Source organism: Dasypus novemcinctus, chromosome 15 (genome assembly GCF_030445035.2).
Source record: "Dasypus novemcinctus isolate mDasNov1 chromosome 15, mDasNov1.1.hap2, whole genome shotgun sequence".
NCBI classification, from domain to species: domain Eukaryota; kingdom Metazoa; phylum Chordata; class Mammalia; order Cingulata; family Dasypodidae; genus Dasypus; species Dasypus novemcinctus.
The window spans coordinates 65,351,534-65,361,316 of record NC_080687.1 but is presented as its reverse complement, the minus strand read 5'-3'; positions in this window follow the sequence as shown (position 1 = coordinate 65,361,316).

Genomic DNA, 9,783 nt, shown 5'->3' with positions numbered 1-9,783 from the left:
TGGCCATGCGCAGTGCTGATGCGCACAAGGAGTGCCGTGCCACGCAAGGGTGTCCCCCGCGTGGGGGAGCCCCACGCGCAAGGAGTGCGCCCGTGAGGAAAAGCCGCCCAGCGTGAAAGAAAGTGCAGCCTGCCCAGGAATGGCGCCGCCCATACTTCCCGTGCCGCTGACGACAACAGAAGCGGACAAAGAAACAAGACGCAGCAAATAGACACCAAGAACAGACAACCAGGGGAGGGGGGGAAATTGAATAAATAAATAAATCTTTAAAAAAAAAAAAAAAGTGAGTCTGTTTTTTAAAAAAAAGTTATAAACAAAAGTTCAATCATATATAGGTGTAGTCAAAATCCTGAAAATGTCACACAAAATCTGGGCTCTGGTGGAGGTTGGGGGCATTATTCTGGAAATTTTTGGCTAAAATTCCTATGATACAATTGAAGAAACAGGGCTACAGAGATGTAGTCCATGAGATACAAGTTTCCTGAATTATGAATCATTTACCTTTTAAAACACATCATTTCCTCACAAGCAGGTCAATTTCCGCTGTTACTTTCCTTGTTTTTGCTGTAGGTACATCAGACAACTCTTGTCTAGCAAATGCAGATTAGAATTGAGGAAACCAGCAGTTCCGTTTGTTTCCAGAGAAGTCACATAGTCCTAGTTTTCGTCTGTGTTGAATGGAGCTGGTGTGACGATTAAGCAGGTGGTGTATTCAATTATTTTGATAAGTAGGCATTTGGATTAAATCAGATATAAATATGGCTATTTGTTTTTATAAAATGTATTACTTCATTTAGATATTCCAATGTATAGCATCAGCAGATTTGTGTATAAACTGTAGCTGACTCAACACAAAGGCCATTTGCTGGCAATTTTTAGGGGTTGAGTAGGTACATTCTCCTCCAAAAAATGTAATAGATGAGACAGTTTTCCAGTATTACTTGTTGAAAGCATAATTTTCAGAACAACCTTTTTAAAGGCTTTTGATGTGGCTCTCCAAGTGAACATCTGGCGATTTCCTGCTTTCAGTAGTTAGAGGTGATAATGTGAATTGTTTCCACTATAACATGCTTTCATTGTCATTAGGCTATTGGGTGACCCACAAGTTACCCCAGTATTCTGCTCTAATAGACAGAGTGTCTTTTGTTAACTGGTACTTGACTTCCTGAGGTTGCTGTCAGGGCTGTCAGATGTACCATCTTTTTCACACTGGTTAAAACACTCCAAACTGATACATATGAACCCAACAATGAATTTCGTAAAAAGAAAGATCCTTTTTTTCTCTCTCTCTCAGAACTGGGTTCCCCAAGTATTGAGCTTTTGGAAAATGAATGGTTTTTACCCATTTCTTCTTTATTTTGTCCTAATTTAAAAGCAATGATATAGATCTACAGAGAAGCCACAACTCACCAGCCCACCAACATCAGCAACTGTATGCTCATTAGGAAAAGAATGGGGTAATCCTGAGAAAGCTAAACCTCTGCCATTAGTCTTTTGTTTTATTTTCAACAAGTTCCTCTACTTCTAGAGCTTCAACTACCACCATTGGGTTTATGATTCCTAATTTCCTTTAGTCATTCTCCCACTTCACCTCTTCACCTCATGAATCTGCAAGAGGCATTATGACACGTGGGCTCCAGAGTCAGACTTCCTGCCTTCAGATTCTGGCTATACCCTTTTCTTGATGTGTAACTAAGCTATTTTACTTACCATGCTGTGCCTTGGTTTCCTTATCTGCAATGGGATTACCCTACCTCCTAGGGTTACTGTAAACCCAAGGATTAAACAATTTGATACACATATAGCACTACAAACAGTGTTTTACATGTAGTAAGTTCTCCATATGTGTTAGTTATTAGTTTTCAACTGCATAGTAGATTGTCTCGTTAGATACTCAGTCTGTCTACTCATTCAACCTACATGTATTTATTGAGTACCTATTTGTGCTAGGCACTGTTCAAGATGCCTGAGATAAAGAAAACCAAGAAAAATCCCTGTCCTTGTGGAGCTTTTTTCAGGAGAGAGAGACAATCAGGAAACATAGTAACTAAGTAAATTATATACTAAGTTACAATTGTATGGATATGGGTTCATTTCTCTTGAATCTACTCTGATTTGAGCACATGGTCCTGGTTTACCATCTGTTTTAGTCAGCCAAAAGGGCACTGATGCAAAATACCAGAAATCTGTTGGCTTTTATAAAGGGTATTTCGGGTAGAAGTGTACCGTTACCAGGCCATAAAGCAAAAGTTACTTCCCTCACCAAAGTCTATTGCCATGTTTTGGGGCAAGATCGCTGCTGACATCTTCCAGGGCTCAGGCTTCCTAGGTTGCTCTCTTCCCAGGGCTTGCTTCTCTCTGGGCTCAGCCCCTCTGTTATCTCCACAAGGCCAGATGTAGACTATCAGGTGAATGGCTTGTTTCTCTTCCTGGGACCTTTTCTCTTTCCTCACAACCAAGATCCTCTGTGTGCTTACTTTCTGGGGCTCCAGCTCAAAAACTCCAAACTCCCCTCTCTCTGGTAGGGACTCAACATCCTACTGACATTGCTCAATCAAAGCCTTAATCATTATTAAATCAAGTAAAAGCAAAAATTCTAAATCCAATAAACTCTAATATGCCCAGAGAGACAGCTCAGTTTACAAACATAATTCAATATCCTTTTTTGGAATTCATAAACCATATCAAACTGCTACACCATCATAGCCTCCTAACTAGTCTCTCCTTGCTCCAATCTATCCTATGCCTCACTATCAAAGCAATTCCCAACTCAGCTCGATCACGTCTTTTCCTTTTTCAAATGCTCTGGAATAAAGGTTAAACTCGTTCAGGACTGTGCATAGTCCGGCTTCAATTTACCTTTCCAGCCATCTCTTACTTCCCCCTAATAACAATAACTCTCCATTTTAGTCAGAATAATTATTTCCATGGATTCCCTGCATGATACCTATTCAATGTGTTGTTATTTTCTAACACTTTATTACGAGTTTTCTCTTTTCCTTTGCAGAAGTGTTAGAAACTTCATTAGCGTTAAAATTCCATAAGGAATTTTATACAATAATTTGACTTGTGAAAGAATCATTGTGAGATGTTCTTATGGGGGAAATGGTGTGAACCTGATCTAAGCAAGGTGCAGGTACTGATGTATGACACTGACTGACATCACAGCAAGCCAGCCTGAAGTGCAGTTTCCTGAGACTCTATGAAGAACTGAAACTGTTTTTTCAATACCTTTAGTCAGTCTACTCCAGGATAGAATGCCAACTAATTACTTTGCTCCCCAAAATGTGCAAACATTCACTGTTCTTAGACTGGCTGCCTTCTTTTCTCTTCTCATCCCTCTTTCTTATAATTCCTATTTTGCCTTTGCTCCTTGTCTCAGTCAACCAGTTGATCCCCTCTCATGAGAGCAAACAATTTCCATAAAACAATATCTAAGTTATTTTTTGACATAGGCATGGAAACTATTTTCTGTTAAACAATTTACTAAATATATCTGTTGTTAACATATCAAGGGAACAAAAAGTTTTTAGAGAAGCAAATCCATTTCTATTTTTGTTAAGGAAAAATTCCAACTCTTTGTTGTATGGAGTTCATGTAGAAATGCCCCTGCCATTGGTGAATATCACAGCACTTTTATACTGACCCATTTTCTGGGATGTCCTAATCCACAGTCAGCTGCCATCTTGATTTCTCAGTGATATGGTCCATTGAACACTCTTCAAGTTGCCTGCAGGTAAGTGACTCAACAATTTCTGTTACTTTATACAGGTTTCAATACTAATAAGATATATATTTCTGACACAAAATGCAGAATTTCCCAAAGATTTTTGTTAGCTGAAATGGCAATGTAGAGCTGTCAGCTTTCAGAACTACAGAACCTCAAAATTAAGAACCATCGCCACCCAAACTTAATTTTATTCTTTCAGATTTCAGATTCCCCAAATGGTTGCCAGGTCTCCTGTTTTCCCCTGAGCTCCTGAGCAGAGTTAAACACACAGAGCCTTTTTTTACCAGTCTGAGTGAAGGCAACCTAGGAAGGTCTCTTATCTTTTCAACACATTTAGCTCTTGCTTAGTATTCCCTGTAGAATGACTACAATGCTTTACCTACAACAGGCACCCTGTAAATATTTGTTCCTTAACAAAGAGATTCAAGTTGTCACATATCTTAAAAAGACTGCCTATATGTTTGAGGAAGGCAATTAAGGCAGTATCATCAGTAAATGAACCTTGTATAGGTCACATGGGGAGGAAAAAAGTGAAAGTATGTTTTTCTAAAAAATGGATATTTTGGTCATGGGCACTTGGTTCATCCTACTAACCTGGTTTTATGCACATTTCATTTCTAGTGTCACTCTTGACTCAGTGGAGTGTGTGTGTTTAAAAATAAGCACTTATGGTATGTCAGGAATTTTGTCAAATATACTACATGCAAGGTTTGATTTAATTCTTACAAGTCTGAGGTAGGGATAATTTTCTCTATTTTTCAGATTAGAAAATCAATCTTAAACGTTAAATAATTTGCCCATAGTCAGTGAACCATAACAGGAAACCAGGTCAGTATGACTCCAGAGTCTAGCTACTAGACTATTCTCAGGTGAGATCATGGTACCTGCAGAGCTCCTACTGTCAGATTTTTCATCAAGTCATCTGTCAACTCAGCACCCTGGGGTGCCTGCTACACCTTATCAGGTAGTTAGCTCACTCCTCATAAATTCTCCCTCAGCATCTTTTCCTTCAAAGCATAAATCACATTATGTTGTGATATTTGTGTGCATGTTTCCTTTACTAGTCTCCCTTTTATTAATATTTGAATCCCTACTAACTAGAATTGCTGATTACATTAGGCTTCCAATAAATACTAACTGAAGGAATCAATGGATGAAAGCAAAGATACAACTCTTCTAAACTATGTATATTTTAATATACCAACTCCCTAGCTAAATTTTCATGTATTCGATTCTCAAACAGTTTTGAAAAAGTTTCTATTATGTTTCCTCCAAATAGATTTGAGGATTCAAGCTTGAGAGTCTTTCAGAATGCTAAGACATTCTCCTCTCTGCAACTGGAAATATTTCCTAATATCTTAGTTCCATGTGCATTTGTGTTGCATGTATGTGCATTCTGTTTGTAAGGATGTGGGTTCAATCTACCTGTTACCATTTCTTTCCAAGATGAAAGAAAGTTTTAGAGGTGAAATATTACATGTTTTATACTTTCCAGGGAAAATTCTATTTTTTCTCAATTTTCTTATCTATGAAATGGGAAGACGGAGTGGGTGGTAATTTCCTAACCACTTCACAGTCGTTTTAAGAATCAAATGACTTCCAGGAAGAGTAGCAAGACACTGGACTGTTCTTCTCTAGAAAATAGCTAGAAGTCAGGCTGAAACTGCCTGGAAAAAGATCTTCTAGGGTTTAGGACACCACACAAAGGCTGGACACACCCAGAGGGGAGAGGGACAAAGGAAAGGAATCACCATGACAGAACTGTGAGTTGAAACCAGAGGCTGCTGCTGCTGGCACACAGCACACGATAAAGACACTTTAGAATTCTCCGGCCTATGCCTACAAAGGGGCCTCCAGGGATCTACCACCCCAGGAAAGGAGAAAGAGAGGGACACAGCCTAAGGGTGACTTACCTTCTGATCCACAAATTTGGTCTGCTGTGTCCTACCAGTCGTTCCAGGCTGGAAGGGCCAACACCGTGATTTGCTCTGGAAGCTGGCAGAGGACTAGAGATGGGATACTCTCAATCTCCTCTTCTATTTGGGACTGATTGTTGAGGACGTACCTCCCCAGGAAAGGGGAGAGAGAGGGACATAACCTAAGGCTGACTCAGCTTTCAACTCACACATTTGGTCTGCTGTGTCCCAGGAGCCCGTCCAGGCCAGGTAGGACCGTGCCATCTTTTGCCTTGGAAGCAGCAAGGTGCTAAAGGTATATGACCCTCCCAAACTCATTCTCTACTAACCAGGCCTGAAGAGGACTCAGAGGGGAGTGGAAATATTCCTATCCAGAAAAAAGGAGGGGGCTGCCAGAGAAGGCTAGAGAACTATCTCTGAGAAAGTTTGAATTACAAGGCTCTTAGCCTCCAGGCAGGAAGCTCTATCACATAGATCCAGTCTGTGTTGCAACAAACGCACTCTGACCAGGCATTGAACTGACAGCTGCCAAAGAGCACCATCTGCAAGCAGACCAAGAAAGTGTGTGTGAAAAAATTAAAATAAGTAAGAGAAGCTTTTTCTGGCCTTTATAGCTTCCCTCACCAAGGCCCTAGGAAGCAGGTCTGCAACCAATTACTGGTTCTAGAGCCCAGTTTTGAGCAACTAGCAGGGACAATCCTAATAATCCAGGTCGAGCCAAGAATCAAAGAGTAGTGGTAACACACAGCCTCCTGCCACTAAATCCTCCAAATTTAAAAAAAGTTAAGAATCTAAGTAAACTAATCAGGTGCCTAGATATCAGCAAAAAATTATGAGCCATACTAAGAAAATGGAAGACATGGCCCAAGAAAAGGAATATATCAAAATGCCAGAGGAGACATAGTATTTGAGAGAACCAATTAGTGAGATGCACACAAATTACCAAAATCAAAGAGTTGAAAGACAATATGGCTAAAGAGATAAGTGACATCAAGAAGACAATGAGTGAGTTCAAAGAAAAATTTGAAATCTTGAACAGAAAAGTAACAGAGCTCATGGGATGAAAGACACAATAGGTGAGATAAAAAATACATTAGAGGCATACAACAGCACACTCAAAATGATAAAAGAAAGACTAAGTGATACAGAAGATAGAACAGCTAAAATTGAAGAGAGAAAAAAAATGGAAAAAATGGAGCAGGGGCCCAGAGAATTGAATGACGACATGAAACACAACAACATATGTATCACCGGAGATCCACAAGGAGAAGAGATAGGAAAGGGAGCAGAAAGACTATTTGAGGAAATAATAGCTGGAAACTTCTCAACTCTCATAAAAGAAATGAACTTACATGTCCAAGAAGCACATGAAACCCCTATCAGAATAAATCCAAATATACCTACTTCAAGACACATACTACTTAGAATGTCAAGTGTCAAAGGTAAAGAGAAAATTCTCAGAGCAGCAAGCAAGAAGCAAATCGTCACATACAAGGAACACCTAGTAAGACTTAGTACAGATTTCTTTTCAGAAACCATGGAGGTGAGAAGATAGTAATATGATACAATTAGGATACTGAAAGAGAAAAACTGCCAGCTGAGAATTCTTTATCCAGCAAAATTGTCCTTCAAATATGAAGGCGAGTATAAAATATTCACAAGAAAAAGAAACCAAGAGAGTTTGCAAAAAATAATCCATCTTTGCGGGAAATATTAAAGGAAGACTTAGAATCTGAAATAAAAATACAGGAGAGAGAGTCCTGGAGGAGAGGACAGAAGAAAGAATAGCAGAAAGGGTAATCAAAAAGATTAAAAAGACAAACAAAAATATGATATGACATATGGAAATCAAAGAATAAGGTGGTGGAAGTAAATAATGTATTTACGGTACTATCATTGAATATGATAGGCTTGAACATCCCAATCAAAAGATACAGGCTAACAGAATGGATTAAAAAACATGAGACATCCATATGCTGCCCACAAGAAACTCAACTTGGGATACAAACTGGCTGAGAGTGAAAGGGTGGAAAAAGATATTCCATGCAAATAGTAATAATAAAAAAAGCAGGGGTAGCTATACTAATATTGGACAAAACAGACATTAAATGCAAAGAAGGTATAAGAGATACAGAAGGCCATTATAATTAATAAAAGGGACAATCAACCAGAAAGATATAACAGTCATAAATATCTATGCACCTAACCAGGGTGTCCCAAAATATATGAGGCAAACCCTGGCAAACTGAAGGGAGAAATAGACATACAATAATCATGGGAGACTTCACATCTCATTCATGTTATTAGATAGAACAACTAGACAGAAGATCAACAAGGAAACAGAGAACTTGAACAATATGATAAATGAGTTGGACCTAACTGACATATATAGAATACTGCATCCAAACTCAGCAGGTTATACATTCTTCTCAAGTGCCCATGGATCTTTCTCCAGGATAGACTACATGTTAGGGCACAATGCAGTGCTCAATAAATATAAAAATATTTAAATTATACAAAGCGCCTTTTCAGATCATAATGTTATGAAACTGGAAATCAATAATAGACAGGAAAAAAGTAAATTTGAAAACGTGTGGAGGCTGAACACCACACTCCTAAATAATCAATGCATCAAAGAAGAAATTGCAAGTGAAGTCAGTAAATATATTGAGACAAATAAAAAGAATACAACTTACCAAAACTTATTGGATACAGTGAAGACAGTTTTGAGAGGGAAATTTATAGCCCTAAATGTCTATATTAAAAAAGAAGAAAAAGAATAAAAAATAGATAAAAAATTAAAAAATGAAAAGAAAGAACTAAACTCAAAGATTTAACTAAACAACTAAAGAAACTAGAAAAAGAGCAGCAAACTAATCCCAAAACAAGGAGAAGGAAAGAAATAATAAAGATTAGAGCAGAAATAAATGCAATAGAGAACAAAAAATAATAGAGGAAATCAACAAAACCAAAAGCTGGTTCTTTGAGATGATCAATAAAATTGACAAATCCCTAGCTGGACTAACAAAGAAAAAAAGAGAGAAGATGCAAATAAACACAATCAGAAATGAAAGGGGGAAAGTTATGACTGAAATAAAAAGAATCATAAGAGGATATTATGAGAAACTGTATGCCAACAAACTAGACAACCTAAATGAAATGGACAAATTCCTAGAAATGCACAACCTACACTGATGCTAAAAGAAATACAAGAACTTACAAACCAATCACATTTAAAGAGATTGAATCAGTCATCAAAAATCTCCCAGCATAGAAAAGCCCAGGACCAGATGGCTTCATAGGTGAATTCTACCAAGCATTCCATAAATAATTAACACCATTCTTAAACTCTGCCCAAAAATTGAAGAGGAGGGAAATTTGCCCCACACATTTTATGAAGCCAACATCACCCTAATACCAAAGTCAGATAAAGATACTACAAAGAAAAGAAAATTACAGACCAATCTCTCTAATGAATATAAATGCAAAAATTCTCACCAAATAATTGCAAATTGAATCCAACAGCAGTCAAAAAACTATACATCATGACCAAGAGGGATTTACTCCTGGTATGCAAGGATAATTCAACATAAAAAAATCAATCAGTGTAATACATCACATTAACAAATTGAAGGAAAAAACCACATGATCATCTCAATCGATGAAGAAAATGCACTTGACAAAACCCAGCATCCTTTTTCGATAAACACTTCAGAAGATGGGAATAGAAGGAAAATTTCTCAATATGGTAAAATGCATGTATGAAAAACCCACAGCCAACATCATACTCACTGAGAAAAGGTTGAAAGCTTTTCCTCTAAGATCCAGAACAAGACAAGGATGCCCACTGTCATCATTGTTATTCAATATTGTACTAGAAGTTCTAACTAGGGCAATTAGACAAGAAAAAAAAAATTAAAGGTATCTATATTAGTCAGGGTTCTCTAAGGAAAGAGAATCAACAGGAGATATCTGTAAATAGTATGGTTATATATAATTCTCTCACATGACCGTGGGATGCACGCAGGTCCGCAGGAAGGCTGCAAACCAGGGGCTCAGATGAAAGTCCAATGAAGGTCCTTGATGAGTTTCTGGGATATGTTGGCTGTCCAAAAATGAGCTGGGAAATTCTCTCTG